Raw genomic sequence first — 22453 nt, forward strand, 5'->3', positions numbered from 1 at the left:
CTAACAACAAAAGACTGACAACTGGTGGGATAACTCAGGAGCTGAAAGTGCTTACCTGCGAACCTGATGACCAAAGTTCAATCCCTGGGACCCAAGGTAGAAGGACAGAACCACCTTCACACCTGTGGCATGTGCCCATACTTACACACACACACACACACACACACACACACACACACACACACACACATACACAAACCACACAAGCGTGGGGGGGGCGATGGGGAATGCTATTTAAAATATTCATCTATAACAATTAATGAATTATATAGTTTTAATTTTCAAAATTATGGGAATACATGAATATAGCTTTTTGGTTGTTGTTGTTTTTGTTTTTAATTTCAAGACAAGATTTCTCTGTGTAGCCCTGGCTGCCCTGGAACTCACTCTGCAGACCAGGCAGGCTGGCCTGCACTAACAGAGATCCACCTGCCTCTGCTGAGTGCTGGGATTAAAGGTGTGCTCCGCCATGTCCCAGCAAACAGCTTTCTTGTAAAGAAGTTAGGGTAAGCCAGAAGGCACAAAGCTGATCCTTCCTTCCTCCCTGTCCCTTCCCCTTCTCTCCAGAGGGGACACTGTTTTGCATGCATACATTCACTTCTCTTATGTGTAAGTGGGACTCTCTGCCTGAGCAATGCTAGAAACTGACCTTAGGATGTTACACGTGCAGGGCAAATGTTTAAACAGTGTTATACTCTCACTTCCTTCATACAGTTTTATAACTTACCTTTTCCATCTCATAGCACTCCTTGGAGCTCTCTTACTAGTACATATAATTTACCTGAGGTTTAACTAAACAACTTAAAAAAATTTAACCTTATTCACTTAATAGCACCCATTTAAATAATGGCATAACACGTAGTAACAGTATAAAGTATATAAATGTGTAATAGCTGTCACACTTCACGTAACTAAAACCTGGATGATGAAGCCATTTCCTATTAATTATAAACAATCGATTGCAAATTTACATGGCTTTCTACTTCATCTAGCTCCTCTTAGAAGCTAGCATTCACATACACACTCACAAGTTTGGTGTTCTTTACATACACTTAAAAAAAAAATCACCAACCTCCCACTGAAGTGATTGCAAAAGTTTGTACAACACGCCTCTATAGTATTTTCTTTAGGAACCCTCAAATTCTTTTCAGAAAAGCCTAAATATTTTTTCTAATGTTCCAGGCCTTCATTAACACTGCTGCAAGACACCACATGCTCTCTATATAATTAACTGATTTGCAAAGTCCAGTTATCCCTTTTTACCCGCCCATCACTATAGCCTAAACTATCTCGCTTAATTGGTTAATGTCATCATGGAATTAAGGCAATGCTGATTCACTAGTATTCATTCAGCCTCTGTTCCAACCTAGCCTTTATATTTAAATATGAATAAGCAAACAATATAGAAGCACTTAGCTCTGCTCATCTTTCAAATGACAACTTTCAGCTCCAATTATATTTTCTATGCAGAGGTACATGTCTATTTCAAGTACTTTTGTTGTCTTACTCATTCTAGGTCTCGTGCTTTTTCTGGAGCTGGCTAAAATGTCCTTTTTAAAAAGTTTTGTATAAATATTTAACATTTTTTACTTCCAAACCCCTAACAATTTTCATTACAACTCTTGAATTTATTTAGAAGCTCCATCTATATACCAATGGTTCTTAATGTAGTTTCCTTGATTTGTGCGCTAAAAAATGCTATTACACTTAAAGGACAAATAAAATAGTAACACAAACTTAGGGATAAGCAGTTACCTCTTGAGTTTAAATTGTTTACTGAAAAAAAAAAGAAGCAAGTGTAAATTGCTGATGTAGTTGGATAGAAGCATTTTTACCATGACAGGTTAATATATTGATAATTGGTATGGCTGCTAGGTTCTGTCACATTTTAGAGCGTCTAGGTAGACATATTTTGTTTTTATTTGCATATGATTGTATTTTCTCTCAGTCTTATAGATTCTAGGTATACTTCTCAGTATTGAATTGTTTCAGTATACATGAAGGCCTAGATGCTTTGTTGGCTATTGGTGGTCAAGTTGGCTATATCTGGGATTAACTAAAACCTAAGAGGCTGGGTACATCTGGGATTTTTTTCTTTTCTTGTCTTTTTGTTTTTTTGTTTTGAGACAGGGTTTCTCTGTGTAGCTTTGGAGCTTGTCCTGGAACTCACTCTGTAGACCAGACTGGCCTGGAACTCAAGAGATCCACCTGGGATTAAGGGCATGTGACAACACTGCCCGACGGGATTTTTTTCTTAATTAAATCATTTGACTTTTAATGTGGATCTTTTGAAGTGGGAAGATGTACCTACCTGTCTTCACTCTAGCTGGTAAATCCACTCCCTCAGTGGCAGTAGAGCCACTTCTTCAGGTTTCCTGTGTGTAGTAAAGACCAGCCAAAGACATCCAGGCTTGTGGACTGAAGTACTGGATTTTTGGATTTTCCGTTGGTAGACAGCAATTGTTGGACTAGAGGGACTACAGGCTGTTAAGCCAGTCTTATAAATCTCGCGTGTGTGTGTGTGTGTGTGTGTGTGTGTGTGTGTGTGTGTGTGTATTCATGCTATCAGTTCTGATCCTCTGGAGAACCATGATTAATACAGATACATAACTCAATTTCTAGTGTTACAAATTCTCATTCTGAACTCCTTATTATTGATTCTGTTTTTACGGGTCTGGGGGATTTTGTCATACGGATGCATCTTATTAAAAAGTAAATTCAAAATTCACTCCGCTGCCAGAAATCCAACGGGGAAAAGTGTATACTAAACACATTTCTAATTCCTCTGGGTTGACTCCCAAGATGGTTTCTAACCATTCACAAATGTTGCAATCTTCCTTACACTTCCCTGAGACCACATGGGATAAGCGATCTGAACTCGAAAGTTGTTAATAAATAACTTGAAACCTGACAAGTGCCGAGAACCAAAAACATGGCTTGGAAGGCCTTGCAGAGAAATCGGAAATCACCGTCATGTCGCTTTTTCTTCAGTCGCCGGGGCCCTAGGAGCCAGGTTAGCTCGCCACAGCCGCCGAGGGGCCGACAGGAACCGTACTAACTTTGTCTGCCTGGTGGTGTCAGCCGCGGCGAGCGCCGCCCGCCCGGGAGAGCATCCCCCGTGGGGCCCGCCACGCGTCTTGCCCTCCGTAGCGCCCACACGAGCGTGGGACCCCAGGCCCAGGATGTGCACGCCACAAGACGGCGGTTAAAACTGTTACCACCCCCCGAGTTTTGAACTATTTCAAACTCGGCTCTGGCGCCCGCCCGCCCCCTTCCCCTCCCGAGAACCACTCGGCGCCGATTCCCGCCAAGAGCTGGCCCGCCCTCCGGCCGGCTCCCGCCACCCCGACCCGCCCGCCTCCCGCTCACAGCGGGCTTCGGTCCCGCCAAGCGCCCGGCCCCCGCCCGCCTGCCCGCCCACGGCTTTCCTGAGAGGCACCCCACGTTGGCAAAAGAACAAAGACGGCGACCGGGGCGCTCCCACCCAGCAAGCCGCGTCCCTCCGAGCGAGCCCTGTCACTCGCGCACGCGCTGCCGCCGGCGAGCCTCGCGCTCGCGGGGCTGGGGCTCGCCCGAAAGGCTCCCGGCCCCGACGGGCTCCCTGATTGGGCGGGCGCCCTCTCGCATCCGCCAATCGGGGCGGCGCTTGATTGTGCAGGGGGGGCCAAATAAAAGCGATGGCGATTGGGCTGCCGCGTTTGGCGCTCGGTCCGGTCGCGTCTGACACCCAGTGGGACATCGAAGGCAGTGGAGTCCCGGCGGCGGCGGCGGCGGTGGCGGCGGCGGCGCGTGGGGGCGGCGCGCGGGAGAGGCGCGGGCTGGCGCGCGGGGCGAAGGTAGCGCTCGCGATCGGCCGTGGGCAGCCAGGGATCTGGAACGCGCCCCGGGGCGGCGGCGGCGGCGGCGGCGGCGACCGCGGGACCTCCGCGCGGGTGCCCGGCCAGTCTCCGGCATCGCCCAAGCGGGGCTCACCCGGGCGCCGCTTTTGTAGGCGCGGAGGGAGGGAGGGAGGGAGGGAGGGAGGGCGAGCGGCGGGAGACCTTCCTGGGGTGGGGGGTCGTGAGGTGCGGGTCGGCTCACGCGGTCCCACGAGCGGGCTGTGTGGATCCCCGGAGATGCGGGCGGGTGGGGGCCGGTGGTGGGGGCTTCTGTCCGGGAGCCCGATCCCGCCGGGCTGGGGCTGGGGGCGTTCCTGTGGCCGATCGGGGCCGGCAGCTCCGAGCCTCGAGCCTCCTTTGTGTGGCGGGGCGGCGCGAGCGCCCGGGTGGGACGGGACACACACACAAGTTGGTGGGACCGAGCCGAGAGTCCGTACTCAGACAAAGGACAGACTGTGTCTCGGAAGGGGAGGGGAGGACGCGACACTCGGGGCTCCCGCCGCGCGGGTGGGGGCGTGGGGAGGCGCGGCGGGAGCGCGAGTGGGCAGGGCTCGTCCCTGCCTGGCCCTTGCTGGGGGCCGACCGACTCGCGCCCGGCCCTGCTGCTCCGGGACTACGTTTGCCGAGGAGGGAACTCCCTTAGCCCCGCGGCTGACATTTCCCCGAGAGCCGGGAGCGTCCCACCGCCTGGGGCAGCTGGTGTCCTCGCCGGGCTTTGTGCTAAGTTCGATGGAAAAGTCGAGCTGTGCTCCGGTCTCTCGGTTGTGTCGGCGTGGAGGGCTTTCTGCCGAGTTCTCACTTCATTGTACATCCCCCGCTGCACGCACCCGATCTTTGCCGCGGGGCTACTTTTTGAAAATGGGAGAAATTGAGAAAGCACGGGCTTTCGGAAAACTTGGTGAAAGCCTTGTGAGTTCCACTTTCTAAAGAATCGTAATCTTAAAAAAAAAAAAAAAAAACGGGCTGTTTTGGCCAACTTGTGTTCGTCTGAGAATGGCGACAGGTGCTAACGAAATCAACTGTCATTTACTCAGCGATTATCCCCCAAATCTCCAGGGGTTGAATGTGGAAGAGATGATAGAACTAGATGGTCGAAATAAAATGCTCACGAGAAATGTGGGTTTAAACTGTAGAGTTGACAGTTTCTTCTTAGTGGGTCATGTTTTCCTTGAACAATAGCTTTGGTGAGTCAGAAAAGACGTTTGTTGCCTAAGAAATTCGAATGTATTCTGGTCACAATTCAACGAAACTTCCTTTGTTTATCACATAGGAGCTGTAGAATCTAAATTCATTTGACGCAGAAGTCTGTCTTTGATATTTAAAACACTTTACAACAACACTTTCTCAGTTTCAAGAAAATCGTTATCAATTTAATTTATGAATTTATGGAGTTTTAATGTCACATAAAACATTTGAAAAATATTTTAAAATACTAATGCTGTCACAGTTGAATGTAATTTATATTTCTGGCGATTTTAAAATTTATTTTCTATTGCCTTTCACTAATGAACATTAGCAGTGAATTCCTATTTAGAAACAAAATATAAAGCAGTATAATTCTAAGTAATTATTCATAATTTTATTTGCAAGAACATGGAAATATTTAGGTTATAATTTAATTTGCTGTTCTTGTTCTCTCAAGTTGGAAAAGGATTGGGTTCTGGTCTTAAATGAAAGAATCCTTCCTTTTCTCTTTCGAGGTGTGTTAGAGGATGAGATATTTAAAGTCCCAGAAACACTTAGGAAAATTGCATCCTAAATTTTTATTTTGATGGGACTTGAATATATTTCCTTATTAAAAAACAGAGAAAAGAAAGGCACAGGCTCTTCTTACGGCATTGTTTTATCTGATGAAAATCTAAAGTGTGTCTGCTGACTTACAGCTTCATACAAATGGAGACAAAGAAATGCGGTGTCGGTGTGGAATCTCCATTGCTTCTGCTTTGTAGAGCGGAGCATCCCAGACAGACATTCCAGGTGCTGCTTTAAGTGTTGAAACTGTAAAATAATGTTTCTATTTATATGAAAATCTTACTGACAATCTCATTCAGTATGGCGTGAGCTAGTTGTGTAGAATTTTGGTAGAAACTTGGGTGTTAGAATTATAAAATTCCACTTTGCCTGAACATGTGATTTGTTCTGTAGTAGACATTTGCTGTCTTGTACTTGCCACAGATATTTCTTAAAACCTCTTTGAGAAATTGGTTGAGTTTTGCCTTATGTTCTGGTACGATTGAGAGTGCTTAGGCAGTCTATATAGTTATAGAAAAGAAAGCCACTTGTTGATTTAGTGTAGGTAGAAGGGTTCTTTTTGATACTGATTTTCTCTTGCATGGATACATGTAACCATTATCTCAGTGTTGGCCATTTAAAGGTTTTAGGCAGATTTCCCAAATCACAGAATTTTCCCAAACCCCAGTTCTTTTGCTTTAGGATGCCCTTCATACTTTGAGGTTATATGCTCAAGAAGTTTAAATTTATTCCATTCTTAGCCCTAAAATAATAAAAAATTAAGTTAATTTGCTTTTTGAAAACCAACAAGGAAAATTCCTCTGCTGAAACAATGAATTATGGGCTAATTAGAAATGGTTTATAGATTAGCTTTGAAGTCTTTATATCAATATAGATGGTGAAGAGTTTTTCTGTGAATTACATAGAAGTTATGGGTTGATGAAATCTTTACAGTGGAGCATGGGTAGAAAGGAACAATACATTATTAAATCAGGAGAAAGATTGTGTGCTTTATTTTGGAGAGGCCATCCCAGAGTTCCTAGGGTGCCCCCCCCCCCCTTTTTTTTTGGTTTCTCCGTATAACAGCCCTGGCTGTCCTGGAACTCTTTGTAGACTAGAGATCGCCTGCCTCTGCCTCCCAAGTGCTGGGATTAAAGGCATGCACCACCACTGCCCGGCTTCCCAGGCATGCTGATATCTCAGGGCTTTATTCATGCTTTTATTATAGCATGTATCAAATTGTTTCCTTGTTTATGTGTCACACTGTATAAGTGCCTTGGGACAGAGGTTCTATCCTAGTTTTGTTTGTATGCCTAATTCCTAGGTTGGTAGTTTCCAAAGACTAGGGATTTTAATAATCAAATAAATTGAGATAGGAAAGATACAGTGAAATAATTTGGCCTTTGAGTGCTGGGGTTATAGGCACATGCCACCATGCCTCACTTTTCTTTCTTTGAGATCAGGTCTTGATTTGTAGCTGTGGCTAACCTAGAATTTGAGGTCCTCCTGCTTCAGCGTCTTGAGTGCCAAGTTTATAAATGTGTAACCACTGCGCTCTGCTTTTCCTTTTTTCTTTTTTTGAGATAGATCTTGTGCGTTGTTCAGAATGGCCTCAAACTATTCGTTGTCAATGATCTTCCTGCCTTAGCCTCCTGAGTAGCTAAGCTTATAAGCATGTGTCACTGTGCTGTGCTTGAAGGTGGCAGGTCTTTTAACTGAAAGATATATTGTTGGAATTAATAAGTTCTTTACTGTAATAATTTCAGGTAAGTTTTGAAGCTAAAACCGAAGGAAGCAGTGAGAGTGTAATTATGTCACTGATTGGGTTATTCTTCACCATTCTTTTATGGTCCTATACTGCTGTGCAGCTCTGCAACCTGCTCTACATTCCTCTCAGTAGCAAAAGTAGAGATAAATCTAATAGTATCTCAGAAGTTAGAGCTCATACATTTCTTTTTCTCTTTAAAAATTTTGTTGGGCTGTCAGGATAGCTCAGTGCTTGCAGCTGAGTCTGATGATCTGAGTTTGCTTCATCCTGGACCATCATGGTGGAGAGAACTGTTTTACAAGTTGTCCTTCGACCACCACGCCATAACACCACACACACACACACACACACACACACACACACACACACACACACACACACACACACAAAACTTAAAAATTAATTTATTTGCTTGTGTGAGTACATGAGCGTGTGTGTGTGTGTGTGTGTGTGTGTGTGTGTGTGTGTGTGTGTGTGTGTATGCCAGAATTGAATTTCCAGTCCATTGGTGCTGGAGTTACAGGGATGCCTGGCTTTTGGGTGGTGATCAGAATGCAGGTCCTCATGATGTAGCAAGACTCATAACTGATGAGCCATCTCTTCAACCCAAGTAGATAATAAATTTCTAAAATGGTTACATAGTTCCATACCATAGCAGGGTATACCTCTGTGACACAAAAGTATGGCAGAAATGAAGTGAAAAAAGGAATTTCTGCATAATGAACTCAGGCACTATATGATGAAGTTTTGGTCAGTGATACCATGTATATGAGCATAGTACTACAAGATTATTGTTTACCATGTATGTGAGCATAGTGCTACAAGATTATTGTTTACCATGTATATGAGCATAGTGCTACAAGATTATTGTTTACCATGTATATGAGCATAGTACTACAAGATTGTTTAATGACATTGTAGCTATTTAGTTTGTATAAGTACACTCCAAGTGTTACAAATGTATCTCTGTCATTAAGCCATTTGTGACTGTGATATTAAAGGGTCTACTATTGCTGTATTTCTTAAAAATAGTAGTGACGTGTTACTTTATTTTTAACTAATTTAACAGCAGATGACCAAACAAAATACAGTGAAAGCATACATACAGTAAGATATTCTGACATAAAAGGAGAGAAATTCTGATACATGCTATAAAACCTTACATGGACTTTGAGGACCTTCTGCTAAGTGAGATAAGCCAGAAACAACTTTTTGTTTACTTTTAAGATTATTTATTTTTATTTTATGTGTTTGAGTGTTTATTTGCATGTATGTATGTGTACCATGCTTCTGCCTGGAACCCATGGAGGCCAGAAGAGGGCCTTTCTCATATCCCCTGGCCCTGGAGTTACCGATGGCTTTACGAATTGCCACGTGGGTATTGGAAACAGAACTCAGGTCCTCTGGAACAGCAGAAAGCTCTCTTAATTGCTAAGCTATCTCTTTGGCTCATATTTATTTTTTTAATTAATTTATTTTTTTAATTCTTAAAAATAGAAGCTGGGCGTGGTGGCGCATGTCTTTAATCCCATCACTTGGAGGCAGGGGCAGGTGGATCTCTGAATTAAAGGCCATTCTGGTTTACAAATTGAATTCCAGGGTAGCTAGGGCTGTTACACAGAGAAACCCTGTCTGGAAAAAACAAAAAACAAAAACAAAACAAAACAAAAAAGATTAAAAAAATAAACAAGTAATTACATCATTTTCCCCTTTCTTCTTTCTTCCCTGTAGTTCTTCCCATGTACCCCTCCTTGCTCTTGCTCATGGTCACTTTCTTTGTTATTAGGGTGTGTGTGTGTGTGTGTGTGTGTGTGTGTGTGTATTTACTTAAACATATAAATACAACCCGCTCAGCCCCTTTAGTGTTATTTGTATGATTTCACTTGTTTTTGGATAACCAATTAGGGTGCTCATCCCTGGGGAAGACTCTCCCACTTTCAGCATTCTTCAGTTGCCTGTAGTAATTTGTTTAGGGGTGGGGCCCCGTAAGATTTCCTCTTCCATGTTAATATGTGTATCGGTGGTGTACTTCGTCAGGTCTTATTTAGGCAGTTGGATTGTTGAGATAGCATAGGTGAAGGCGCTTCCTAGTCACTTCTAGGAGACAATCTCACAGCAGACTTCCTGGTCTTCCAGCTCTTAGAGTCTTCCTGCCCCCTCTTCTGATGCGTCCATCCCCTGTACCTTAGGTGCAGGAGCTGTATTGTCATGTGTCAGTTGAGGCTGGGCACCATAGGATCACTTCTGCTCTGTACTTTGACTTGGTGTGGTTTTCTATAATGTTTTCTGTCTGTTGCCAAGAGAAGCTTATTCAATGAATGCTGAGACCTGTGCTTATCCCGCTAGGCCCTGGTGCAAGAGATGCAGGACCTAGATAGGCTACAAGGGTGACTGCATGCCTGGATGCGGCATGAGAAGGATCTCTTTTTTTGAGACAGGATTTCTCACTAGAGACCTTGCTGGCCTGAAACTTGCTATATCAGCCAGACTGGTCTCAAACTTTGAGACCTGAAATGCTAGTATTTGTAGGCATGCACCACTATACCAGCCTTGGGACAACTTTCTATGTGTGGGTGTATTGTGTTTGTGGATATTTGTAGAGCCCAGAGGTTGACATCAGATGTCTTTCTCAGTTATTTTTTCACCTTATTTTGGGATAAGATACCTTACTTGAAAGTGACAGTCTTTTAAACTATACATTATATGGAGCTCACTGATTGAGCTAGACTGTCTTCTAGTGTAGGGATTACAGACATTTTGCCAAATCCAAGCTTTTTTGTTTTGCTTTGTTTAGTGTGGGTGCTGGGGATCTAGACCTAGGTCCTTATGCTTGCATGGCAAGCACTTTATTGATTGAGCGACCCCTATAACCCCCTTGAATTGACTTTTTACAAGGTTGAGTATGTAGCTCATTAGGTAGAATGCTTGCCTAGCATGCATGAAACTGGGTTGGACCCTAGCACTACATAAAACCAGCTGTTACAGTACTGGCCTTTAATTTTAACAAATGGGGGCAGGTGGATCATAAATTCAAGGTAATTCTCAATTTTAGCTGTGTGAAAACTCATTTTGAAAACAGAACAGGGCCTACGGTAAGATGGCTTAATGGCTGTACAGGTGCCTACAGCCAGGACTGATGACTTGAGTTCCACCTCAGGGACCCATGTGGCACAAGGAGAGAATCAGCTCCCCTAAGTTGTTCTCTGACCTCTACATATGTACTGTGTGAATGCACATGCCCATACATATAATATGTGTACACACAAAAAAAATCTAAAAAATGTAATTAAAGGAAAATAAAAAACCCTCAAAAACTTTTAAAGGCCCTTTCAAAAAGGATTTATTTTTGTTATTTTTATTATGTGTATGCGTGTGGGTATGTGCACGTGAATGCAGGTGACCCCAGAGGCCAGAGATGTTGGATTCCCCTGGAACTGGATCTCAGACAGTTGTGAACTGCCTGATGTTGGTGTTGGGAATTGAACTTGGGTACAGAACTTGGGTTCATGCTCTTTCTTAACTGCTGAGTCACTTTAACAACTTTTATAAGGCCAGGTGGTGGTGGCGGCGGCGGCGGCGCACGCCTCTAATTCCAGCACTCAGAAGGCAGAGCCAGGTGGATCTCTGTGAGTTCGAGGCCAACCTGGGCTACCAAGTGAGTTCCAGGAAAGGCGCAAAGCTACACAGAGAAACCCTGTCTCGAAAAAACAAAAACAAAACAAAACAAAACAACTTTTATAGAAAACAAAACCCAAATGATCCCATTTATATGAGGTAGCTAGAATAGGCCACTTCTTAGAGACTGAGTAGAGGTTATCAGTGCTGAGAAGATAGGTAAATAAGCTACTGTTTAGTGAACAGCGTGTTTGTTCAGAAGTATGAAAGAGTTAAGATAGTGTAACAGTATATTGAATATATTTAGTAAGCCTTCTAGATCTAGTTTCAATTGTCTGCTTGAAAATACTACCAGAAATAATTTGTGTTGACTATGGAACAGTCATGTTTTCTTGCTACTTTTCTCTAAGTAATACAGTGTAACAGCTGTATACATAGTGTTTGTATTATATTGGGTATTATAAGTAATGCAGAGATGAGCTGATGCACATGGGATAGCTAGGTTTTGTGGTATGGGAAGCTGAGGTAAGAGAATCCCTTGTTCTTGAGTTTAAGACCAGCCTGGGCAAAATAGTGAGACCCTATCTCAAAACAACTCAGTGGGTCAGTGAAATGACTCAGTAGGTGAAGGTGCTTGCTGCCAAGTGTGACGACTTGAGTTTGATTCCTAGAGCCCACATGTTTCAGGTGGTTGGGAGCTGCCAGACTTGATTGCTGGGAACTGAACTCAGGCCTTTGCAAGAACAGTATACATTCTTAATATCTGAGCCTTTCCAGCCTCCAAACATCTTCTAAATATAAACGGCAACTGCTATTTTATTTGTTTAAAATTTTTTTTTTTATTATTTTTAGTTGTGTGTGTGTAATTGTGTGTGGATATGTGCACTTGAGTACTGGAGGAGGCCAGAGGTGAATTCTTCCGGGCTGGAGTTTTAGGCTGCTAGGAACCAGACTCAGGTCCTTCCAGTCCTCTGCAGGAATTGCTCATGCTCTGAGCCACTGAGCCATCTCTCTAGCCCCTCATCTATTTTTAAAGGTATTTTATTATTTGACAATTACACACACATGTATTTTGTTCATATTCACTCTACTACCCTCTCTTATCCCCCTCCCTTCCCTCTTCCCCAACAAGTTCCATTCCTGCTTTTGCCCCTCCCCCCTTTGACTAGCTTATTGAGCTTAATTAGGGTTGGCTGTGTGGACATGCGTGTGGGATTTACTGGAGCATGGACAACTTAACCAGTATCTACACAACTGAAGAAACCTTTCTTTAGTAACCATTAATTTCCAATAGCTCCTCAGCTAGGGATGGAGCCTCATGAGCTCCATTTTCATTTTTTGAGACAGGGTCTCAAGTAGCTCAGGCTAGCCACCTTTGAATTCAGACCCAAATGCTGGGATTAGAGTTATTTGCCAACATGCCCAGCTACTTTATTTTATGTAGAAAATAATGATAAGGGCTGGAAAGAGAGCTAGTGAGGGTAGAGAAAGATGAACTTGGGCATTTGGACATTGGATTTTGATTTAAAGTTCTGATCTCCCTCCACTTCTTGTTTGCGTAGGGCAGCATAGGGAATCCAACCTAATACTTCCTGTTTGCTGCCACTGTGCTACACCCCAGTCTACACGTTGTTTTATGTAAGGTCTGCTTATTAAGAATATTAACATTAAAAAAGTTGTAAAACATTGCTACCCCCTCAAGAAAAAATTATGTAAGGGAGACTGCTGCATCCTCTGCCAGCCCTAAAAGACTCACCAATGTAGCTCTACGGAGGAAAAATTGATGCCCTTATCCGCACATGCTGCCTTTGTAAAGTGGAGTGTGGCTCACTACTCCTGTCCTGTTTTTCTCTGACAGACTTCAAGTGAAGTGATCAACCTTGTACATCCTTTGTCTTTATTTAAAAAAACAACAACTGTGTGTATGCCTGTGTTTGTGTCATGGTGTGTGTGTATGCCTGTGTTTGTGTCATGGTGTGTGTGTGTGTGTGTGTGTGTGTGTGTGTGTGTTTGTGTCATGGTGTGTGTGTATGCCTGTGTTTGTGTCATGGTGTGTGTGTGTGTGTGTGTGTGTGTGTGTGTGTGTGTGTGTGTGTAGCTCAGAGAACAACTTAAACAGCCAGTTCTCTCCGTCCACCTGTACTTGGGTTTTGGACTCAGGTTGCCAGGTGTGTGCAGCAGGAGCCTTACTGGATGAGCCGGCTTGGCCTCCCTCCCCCCAGGTGTCTTTTGAACACTTGAAGGAGAGCTTCCTTTTTGAGGTGGTGCACATTCCAAGCTTTTAGTATTGTCACGTGACTTCCTAGAACGGCATTCAGTTTTCGGTTAACAGTAGCATTGTACTGAACTGTGATTGAGCTACAAGGCGTGGGTGTGGAAGGTACAGTTGGAGGGGTTTTGGCAAATGTACACGCCAGCACTACCACCTCATTCCAGTGCGCCACTGCTACCACCTGTCTCACAACCCCTCAGCTACTGATCAGAGGTCTCCTTCCCCGGGGATTTACATGAATAGAGTGGATAGCCTGTGTTCTTTTGTGACTGGCTTCTTCCGTCCAGCATGTTTTGTTCTATATTTATTAAAACTTAGAGCGTTCCATGAATTTTCTAGGTTTTTTTCCCCCCTATTCTATTGATGGATAAATGGGACTCTTGAGTTTTTGGCTTTTTTTTTTGTTTGTTTGTTTGTTTGTTTTGTTTTTTCGAGACAGGGTTTCTTTGTGTAGCTTTGCGCCTTTCCTGGAACTCACTTGGTAGACCAGGCTGGCCTTGAACTCACAGAGATTCGCCTGCCTCTGCCTTCCGAGTGCTGGGATTAGAGGTGTGCGCCACCACCGCCCGGCGAGTTTTTGGCTATTAAGTAAAGTATCGTGTGGTAAATAATGATTTCACTTCATAAGAGACTGCCAAGCTTTCCCAGGGCGTTGGGCCGTTTCTGTTGGCAGTTTCAGTTCTAGGGGGGCTGCCCAGGGGCTACAGTGGCCCCAGTCCTCACTGGCTTTGCTACTGGGAGTCTTTCAATGATGTTGTCCTGGCTGGGGTAGAGGGGTGCTTCAACACTTAAGAGCATTGGCTGGAGGACCAGGTTCAATTCCCAGCACCCACATGGCAGCTAAGAGCAATCACTAAGTCCAGTTCTAGGTCTCTGCAGGCATTTCACACACAGAGTACACATACATACATGTCAGCAAAATGCGCCATAAAATTAAAAATAAATGATGGCTATCTAATACGTTAATTATCTTGTAGTAATTTTGATTTTCTGAGGCAAGGTCTCACTCTGTGGCATAGACTTGCCTAGAATTTATTGTAGTCCGGGTTTAAATTTATTTAAATTTCACCTTCAAATATTTGATTGTGTTATACTATTTTCATTCTGTAAAATATCAGCCTGTTCTTTGCAACCCTTAATTTTGTCCCACCTGTAAGGAATGCATTGCCTGCTGGGCATTGGTGGCACACGCCTTTAATCCTAGCACCCGGGAGGCAGAGCCAGGTGGATCTCTGTGAGTTCGAGGCCAGCCTGGTCTACATAGCAAGATCCAGGACAGGCACCAAAACTACACTGAGAAACCCTGTCTCGAAAAAACCAAAAAAAAAAAAAGAGAAAGAAAGAAAAGTATTGCCCTTCCTTCTTGTGTAATGGAGCTGCCTCTGTAGGTGGTCATACCATTGTTGAGCTTAATTTTGCCGTGGCTGCAGATTCAAGTAAGAAACTTGTAAAGCTAGCATTCTGGGTAATGTACAGAATAAACATTATTTATCTCCATCAGTCAATCAGTCATTCAGCCTGTCAAGTCTTCATACTTGTTTATAGGAAATACAGCTCCCATGAAGATACCCAAGGAAGCTAAGCATATTCTTTTAATCCTAGCACTGCCTCCAGGGAGGCAGAGGCAGGCGGATCTCTGAGTTTGAGGCCAGTCTGGTTTATTCTATAGAGGGAGTTCCAGGACAAAAGAGAAACCCTGTCTGGAAAAACAAACAAACAAAGAAAAAAAAAAAAAGATAAGGAATGAAAAGATTGCCATGAGATAATCATTTGCTTTTTTTCTGGATTATTTTACTATTTTAACATGTCGAGATGCTGTATAGCCTGTGGTTCAAAATACTTTCCATATCCCAGGGGAATTAGAAGGCTCTGCAGTTCAGAGACATGTGGTGTTCAGTTTTTCTCACTTGCAGTTCTTTCACTTAAAAAGTTCATCTTTATGGCAGAACGTGGAAAGGGGCTTTGTACATGGAGACACTAACTAAGGAGAGACAGGACAGGTTTACATTGGCCAGAATCCTGCATACTTGAGACCTCTTTTCTGTAGCAGAAACTCAAATCGTTGTATATTTATTTTTTTCATTTAAAAAGTTCTTTAATCCATGGCCAACATCTTCTAAAAATTGAGACATGGTGCTTCACTTAGTCCCCTGGCCCAGCACCATAATGCATCCACAGCTGGCTAGAAGAGTCCTTCATCTGGGCCTGTGCTCTCCTGTGGGCCACTGGGCATCTATGCTTAAAAACCCAGAGCAGTGGCCACTGGGTAACACACACCCAGGAGGCCCAAAGGCCCCCAAACTCCCAAATTCCCCAGGAGCAACTATTTCCCACCATCCCACTGGGGAGACTATAAGAGGTTAATCCGTCTTTATTGAAGGCCAGCTCATACTTCGTTTGTTGGATTAGCCATGTCCACCTGCCCTGGCTGAGGCTCAGACAATCATCTCCAGCTGCTGGGCATACTCCATGAGCTGTTTGGCCTTCTCAGTGGAGAGGATGATAGTGTCTTCTGGCTTCTTCTGCTAGCCAGCAAAGCAGTAGTAGTTGTTAGGGCCCAGGACCCAACCTCACTTCTTGGCATAGTCTGTCATTTTTTTGGGTGTGTTGAAGAAGAGGATCTGGATAGCTTCAGCAAAAAGGATCGAATCATTATTTAAATATTGCCCTTCTTCCTGAATGTAGAGTCTGTAAGGGGGATCCAGCAAATGGGATTTACATGGCCATTCTCTACCACATAGTGAATTTTGCTAACTTGTTATTTTATTATTACACGAATTTCATTTAAGTACTCATTAGACTGTTGATTAAAGCCAGAAAGTTTTAGAAATCCCAGCCATGAAAAAAAAGGGGCAGGGGATGGATGGATAAAGAACCTAACTGACAATTCTACAAACCTACCTAGTGATCATAGGAACCAGACTTATGCAAAGTGTTTCAAGTTATCTTCAGTGAGTTAAAAAGTGTCAACAAGACAAAACATTTTATCTGTTTTAGTGCCTTTTTTTGTGTGTGTGTGTGTGTTTTAAATCACAAAAGCCAAGAAGGCTGGAAATGAAACAAACAAAAACTAAGTGAGATAGTTGGTGTTCTTTAAGGAGTGGGAGAGCTGCCATCCATGTCACTGAGGTCCTCCTCGTGTTGAGGTTACAGTCTAGTGAAGTTTAAGTGTATTTAGTTTGTAGACATGTGAGGGTAACCATGTGCTTGTAACCGATAGAACTCATTGTTTGTTGAACCTCTACGGTGTCTACTGTAGATGAAATCCCCAAGTGAAGCACTGCTCTTTAATGTGCTAAAAAAACAGCACAGAATAGTGCTGGGGGTGTAGTTTGGTGATTAAATATGTGCTTAGTATACACAGATCCCTGGGTTAAATCCACAGCACCACAAACAAAACCAAAACAAAACCATGTTTCTATTTTTGTTTTTTAGAAAGAAATATATGTTAAAACACTTACATAATTTTACATGCCTGTGTTGTGCCTGTCCGTATGTACTGCATCCCATTGATGCAGGAGCCTGCAGAGGTCAGAAGAAGCATGTGATCCTCTGGAACTGGAGTTACAGATGATTGTGAGCTGCCATGTGGGTGCTGAGAACTGAACCTTTGTCTTCTGCAACAGCAGTGAGCATCTCTCAGGCCCCTATTTGTTCATTTGTGGTTTTTTTTGTTTGTTTTTTTGAGATAGGGTCTTACTGTATAACCCTTGGCTGGCTTGGAACTCACTGTGTAGGCCAGGTGTACTCAAACTGACTGATTCTCCTACCTCCCTGCCTACTGAGTGCTGGGATTACAGACATGTTTACCATTTTTTAAAAAGATTATTTTTGATTAGATGTATGTGCATGTCTGTGTGAGGAATATATACATAAGTGATGGTGTCTGCAGAGACCAGAGGCATCATAGCCCCTGGGGCTTGTGTGCCAGGCAGTTGTCAGCCACCTGACATGCGTGCTGGGAACTGAACTTGGGCCCTTTGTTAACAGTTGAGCCATCTGTCCAGCCCATATGTTTACTATTTAAAAGTATATGATTCTGTAATGTTAAATATATTCACTCTGATGTGTAACATATCTTTAGAACTTTTATCTTTTGTCCACAACCTTTGGAAAGTACTTTTACTTTTTGTTTCTGTGTATTTTTTGATTCTTAAGTTGGTGTGAAAAGAATTGTGTTTTGGGCTGAATTTCAAATCATTATAACTAGGCTCAAACCGTTAATTAATCAAAATTAATTACCATTACAGTCAACATATTTTTTGCAAGCAATTTGTTTGTTTGTTTTGAGAGAGGGTCTAGCTATATAAGGCTGGCCTGAAACTCAGAGATATCCCTCTGCCTCTGCCTTCTGAATGTTGAGATTGAAGGTATGTACAACCATGCCTGGAATAGAAATAAATTTCATTCTTTCTATAGTGTATAAAACAAAACAAAAAAACTGTGTGCTCCACTGCATGGATTATAATGCATCAGGATTAGCTCCTGAGTTGACAATAATGCATTGATGTCTCATTAAGGAAAGAAATAAAGGCACTTCGTCTTCGAGTTGGTTAACCGAGAGAGTGGTTATTCTACTTCATACCCCCTCTGTCTTCTGTCCTCTGTCCATTGCATGAGTCTGAATCTGTACCTGCCCGAAGGGCTATCTTGTGAATCTCTCCCTGTGTCTGTTGTATGAGCTGTGTTTCTGTCCTATCAGCTGTATAGGTAGGTCTCTCCTAACGAAAAGCTTCACTCTGTAATTATTGAAATGCACAGAAAGCATCATATGGTGGAGGAATAGGATGCTTGAAAGAAATCTTTAACAGAGTTTTACAAGGGATTAAGTCACTGGCTCCAGCTGACCCAGATAACGAATATCATTGCTTATCAACCAATAACTGCAAGTAGTAGCTTTCAGCCTTTATGGCAGAGTTTAGGAAGTTGCTTTCAACTTCTGTATTTGCTGCTCTCAGGAAATGACATACATGTATAACTGGGTCAGGAGCATGGAAGAGGACATAACTTAAGATTCCAGCCATGTATTAGCTTAGGTTGTAAAAGTTGATTACATGGAACTCTAAGGTAGGGTAAGCAAGGTTGGTTGTTACATTGTTCTCTTGAAGGCAGGTAAACAGTTTGAGTACACAGTAGGCTAGCAGTCTTAAGTGACCTCAAGGTGTATTATTAACTTGGGTGTGAGGTCCAGCAGAAGTTCCAGCAGTCTCTTAGGACAGAAGAGATAGTTTCAGAATTGCTACACTCTGTGATTTGACAAACTTGTGGAAAAGATTTCTTGCATCCTGGCTGTGGAAGTGTTTTCCCTGCAAGAAGTAGTTGAAGTACCTTCACCAAGTCCCTGGTGAGGTGGTGGGTGATGAGTGAAAGGTCAGGTGAGTAAGGTGGATGAGGTAAAGTTCATAGCCCAGTTTATTCAACTTTTGAAGGTTTGGTTGTGTGATGTGCAGTCGGGTGTTGCTGTGGAGGAAAACTGGGCCCTTTCTGCTGGCCGGTGTAGGCTGCAAGGGTTGCAGGTTTGGGTGTACATGGTTGATTTGCTGAGCACACACATCTGGGACATAAAGATTTTTTTTCCAGGATTCAGAAAACTGTAGTGGCTATCACCATGACCATAACCTTTTGGGGCAAGATTGGCTTCGGGCATTACTTTGGAGCTTCTTGGTCCAACCATTGAGCTGACTGCCATGGTTGTTATGTATAATTGCCCTTTTTTTGCATATCACAGTCAGATGGGGAAGTAGATCAGTAAGAGGAGAGCAGTGTTGACTTTTCCTCAGCTCATGAGGTACCCATTTACTGAATGTTTTCACCTTTGCAGTTTGTCTCAAATGCAGATGACCTTTGCATGGTCCACACTTAGTTCTGTGGCAGCAGCGTCTTGTGTGGTTGTAGGAAGTGCTTCAGTAATTGTTCTTAGTTGGCTTTACCAGCTTCCCACGCCAGTCACTTCATCCCCCATCTTCAAGGCTGAATCTCCTTTGCACAACTTGTTGGAGCTCTACTTCCGGGTACACTCTTGAGCAGTTACTAGGTGAAATGTGTGTTGATATTTCAAGCTGTCTTTGTTGCTTTATGACCCATTTTGAACTTGAGTAAGAAAATCTCTTGAATTTACTTTTTGTCTAACATCATTTCAAGTAGTACAAAATAAATCTAAATAGCAAGTCATCGAAAAAGACTTAAAGCAAGAAGTACACATTAAAATAATGTATAACAGAACCACATTTATTTAACAATGTGTTACAGGAGCACAGGACAAATTTCAACAAGTTAAAAACTGAAATTACCTTTGCATCAACCTAACACTTTAGATACTTTGTGTGCATGGAAATCGACTGACTATCTGTTCTTCTGTGGATTGGATTGTTTTGCTTAGTGCAATGTCCTTGAGGTTCATCGTGTTGTAGGGTGTGTCACGGTTTCCTTTTTAAACCGAAAAAAATGTGATATTCTGATCACAATTGCTCCTCTCCACCCATCTGACTCCACACCTTTCTCTCTGTGTCTTTAGAAAGCAAACAGGCAAAAAACAACATAAAAAAACAAAACAAAAAAACCAAAAACCCAGAATTGTCTTTAAAGGCACTTTACTATACCATGATATACGTAAACTGTATTTTAAAATCTGTTATATCATGTGCCAGTGGGCATATGGGTAGTTTCTACCTTTTGGCTATTTTTAATAGTGCTGCAATGAATGTTGGACAAATTCTTCCCACTGCTCTGAATTTCTTCCCTCCTAACCCTTCTGCCTTGAACTCTGGATCCTCTTGCTTTTACCTCCCACATGCTGAGATTCCAGGCCTTTGGACTATACCTGTGTATGGTAGGAATTCTTTTGGTTATATATTCATATGTGAGACTGTTGGGTCACAAGGTAATTCTCTCTTTAATTTTTGAGGAACTTTTCAGCACTATTTTCTATAATGAGTACACTATTTTATATCCCCACCTTAACACAGCTCCACCTACACAAAAGTTCCAGTTATGTAGCCCAAACTGGCCTTTGAACTCAATATGTAACCCAGGGTGACCTTAAATTTATGGTTACCCTCTTGTCTCAGCCTCCTAACCGTCGGGATTACATGTGTGCACCACTACACCTGCTAAGTATTTTGAAACCGAGTCTCCCTACTTCTCCTGTGCTGGTCTTAACCTCATGATCTTCTTGCCTCCATCATCTCCAGGGTACTAGGATTGCTGGTGTGTGTTGTCATTTCCAGTTTACTTTCTGTTCTTTGAATAGTGGTCCTCCAAATGAGTATGTAAGTTTTGTTGTTTTTAGACAGGGTCTCACTGTGTAGCTCTGGAACTCAGTGTATATTCAGTCCGACCTGGAACTCGAAGAGCTCTGCCGGCTTCTGCCTTCCAGGTGCTGGTGCTGCACCTCTGTGCCTGGCTTGTTTTCATGTGCACTAGAGCTTTTCAGCAGCTTTTCACATGCTCTTGCTCTTCAATATTTTACTTTTTAATTTGTTGAAAATCATTCATTTTAGTGTAAAAGTAAATCTACACTTAAGTGGGGAAATGCAGTTGGAAGCTTTCCTGTGTCCCACCTGGTCCTGCAGCTGCTCAGTCCCAAGTAAACACACAGGCTTATATTAATTACAAACTGTATGGCCTATGGCTCAGGCTTCTTGCTAGCTAGCTCTTTCATCTTAAATTAACCCATTACTATTAATCTCTTGCCACGTGGCCATGGTGTTACCTGTCTGTTGGCATGTTGCTCCTTGGGCAGCTGGCTGGCATCTCCCCTAATTCCACCCTTCTCTATCTTCAGTTTCAATGTACCACCTAACCTTATTCTTCCTTGCCATTGGCCAAACAGCTTTATTTATCAACCAATGAGAGCAACACATTCACAGCAACACATGTACAGAAAGACATCCCACAGCAGGGAAAGTAGCATCTTTTCTTATGTATATATAAAAAATTGTGTTGGGTGGGTGAGATAGCTCAAGTCAATAAAGTACTTTTCATAAGCTTGAATACCCAAGTTTGATCCTGAGAATCCATATAAAAAAGCTGGGTGTAATGCACATGCTTATAAAACAAGTGCTGGGGAAGCAGCCTAGCCTCATCGAGTTTCTTGTCTCAGAAAACAGGGCAGTTGGTGCCTGAGGAACTACACTCAAGGTTAACACAGGCTTGTGCATACATGCATGCACACCTGCACACACACGTGTACCCATATGAACAGGCACACACATACATGCAGATAAAATTTGCATTATGTGAACTTTATAAGTTCTTTTAACTGGTCTATCATTTGGTAGCAAAAAGCTATAGTACTATTCATGAAATTCTAATTATATTCAAATTGCTTTATAGTATAAGCAAAGTTAGCAAATTTATTTATTTATTTTTTTAAAAAATATTTTATGTGCATGGTGTTTGCCTGCATATATTGTGTGAAGGTATCAGGTCCCCTGGAACTAGAGTTACAGACTGTTGGGAATTGTCATGTGGGTGCTGGAAATTGAACCTGGGTTCTCTGGAAGAGCAGTTAGTGCTCTTAACTGCTGTGCTGTCTCTCCAACCCCAGCAACTTTATTTTTAAATTCCTAATGGGTTTTATAAGACATGTGGCCATCAAAAATATTTAAGAGTCAGCCAGGTGGCACATGACTTTAATCCCAGCACTCAGCAGGCAGAGGCAGGTGGATTTCTGAGTTCAAGGCCAGCTTGGTCTACAGAGCTTTCCAAGACAGCCAGGGATACATAGAAAAATCCTGTCTTGAAACCTCTGACCCCAAATCAACAACAACAAACACAGGAATGGGAGCTGAAGAGATGACTCAGCTGTTAAGAGCACTGGCTGCTTTTCAGAGGACCCAAATTCAATTCCCAGCACCTACATGGCAGCTCACAACTGTCTGTAACTCCAATTTTAGGGATCTGTCATTATTATCACACAGAAATATATGCAAGCAGAACACCAATGCATAAAATAAAAATAAATCTTTAGAAAAGTATTTAAGAGTCAGGAAATGTGAGGGAAATAACCTTTCTAGATTGGTCAGTGAGGACTTGTAAGTGGCAGAAATGCTGGTGAACAAGCATAGAGGAAGTTAATGTTAGTTTTCCCATTTCTCCCCTTAGGTATTTTTATGTCTGTGGAGAGTGTTTACCTACCAGAAAAAGAAAGCTTAAGTTATGCATAAAGATGATGCATATTTCCCTGTT

At 42.8% G+C, this 22453-nt stretch overlaps 1 protein-coding gene across 19 annotated transcripts in view; it reads left to right on the forward strand.

Moving 5' to 3' along the window:
• Ezh2 (enhancer of zeste 2 polycomb repressive complex 2 subunit) overlaps nucleotides 1–22453 on the forward strand; it is a 91063-nt gene that overhangs the window by 17461 nt on the left and 51149 nt on the right. For 10 of the 19 annotated variants that reach the window (XM_076566394.1, XM_076566390.1, XM_076566398.1 and 7 more), the window contains exon 1: nucleotides 3711–3836. The exons of 5 other annotated variants lie outside the window; for them this stretch is intronic. The gene's annotated coding sequence lies outside the window, so the exon portion shown is untranslated. Of the gene's footprint in view, nucleotides 1–3686; nucleotides 3837–3884; nucleotides 3988–5718; nucleotides 5856–22453 lie in introns of those variants that run through there. 4 more of the 19 variants (XM_076566399.1, XM_076566405.1, XM_076566407.1 and 1 more) reach the window with 4 other exon arrangements.

The sequence above is a fragment of the Peromyscus maniculatus genome, chromosome 3, assembly GCF_049852395.1.
Source record: "Peromyscus maniculatus bairdii isolate BWxNUB_F1_BW_parent chromosome 3, HU_Pman_BW_mat_3.1, whole genome shotgun sequence".
Taxonomy (NCBI): domain Eukaryota; kingdom Metazoa; phylum Chordata; class Mammalia; order Rodentia; family Cricetidae; genus Peromyscus; species Peromyscus maniculatus.